Source organism: Geospiza fortis, unplaced genomic scaffold (assembly GCF_000277835.1).
Source record: "Geospiza fortis unplaced genomic scaffold, GeoFor_1.0 scaffold599, whole genome shotgun sequence".
Lineage (NCBI taxonomy): Eukaryota > Metazoa > Chordata > Aves > Passeriformes > Thraupidae > Geospiza > Geospiza fortis.
The window spans coordinates 27,829-28,764 of NW_005054605.1; positions in this window are offsets into that span (position 1 = coordinate 27,829).

Below are 936 nucleotides of genomic sequence, written 5' to 3' on the forward strand. Positions count from 1 at the left end.
GCTCCGTGCCCAGCTCCATGCCCAGTTCCGTGCCCAGCTCCATGCCCAGCCCCGTGCCCTGCTCTGTGCCCAGTTCCTTGCCCAGCTCCGTGCCCAGCTCCATGCCCAGCTCCGTGCCCTGCTCTGTGCCCAGCTCCGTGTCTAGCTCCGTGCCCAGCTCCGTGCCCAGCTTCGTGCCCAGTTCCTTGCCCTGCTCCGTGCCCTGCTCCATGCCCAGCTCCGTGCCCAGCTCCGCGCCCAGCTCCGCGCCCAGCTCCGCGCCCAGTTCTGTGCCCAGTTCTGTGCCCAGCTCCATGCCCAGCTCCGTGCCCTCCACATCTCCCAGCACGCCCTTGTGAGAAATGCCGCTCACTTCCAACATTTAAATCAATTTATTCCAATATTTATCCAAAAATGCAGCAGCAGATTGAATAGAGAAGCTGTAACAGGAGCTGGGAGCAGAGGGTTCTCCCCACCAGGTGCTCACCCACACAATGGAGGGTTCCCCTTTTAACCCTTTAGTTCCCCCAAAGTTCTGTCCATTGACTCCTTAGTTCCTGTCCAGTGGTGGAGTTTAAATCCTTAAATCCCGATTGGAGGTCAGGTGTTGCCATAGGAATGAGCCGACCCTCCCAAATATCCCAACCCCAGCCACCCCACAATAACAACCCAAAGGATAAAACATAAATATAAATACTTATATAAATATATATTTACATATATTTAAATATATATATAATATATAAAAATCTAGAAAACTTGTATTAACATATAAATATAAATATAAATATAAATATAAATATACGTATAAATATATATGTATAAATATATAACTGTAACTATTACTATAACTATAAATTAGATAGAAATATAAATTAGATATAAATATAAATATAAATATAAATATAAATATAAATATAATGTATAAATATATACGTATAAATATATAACTATAAC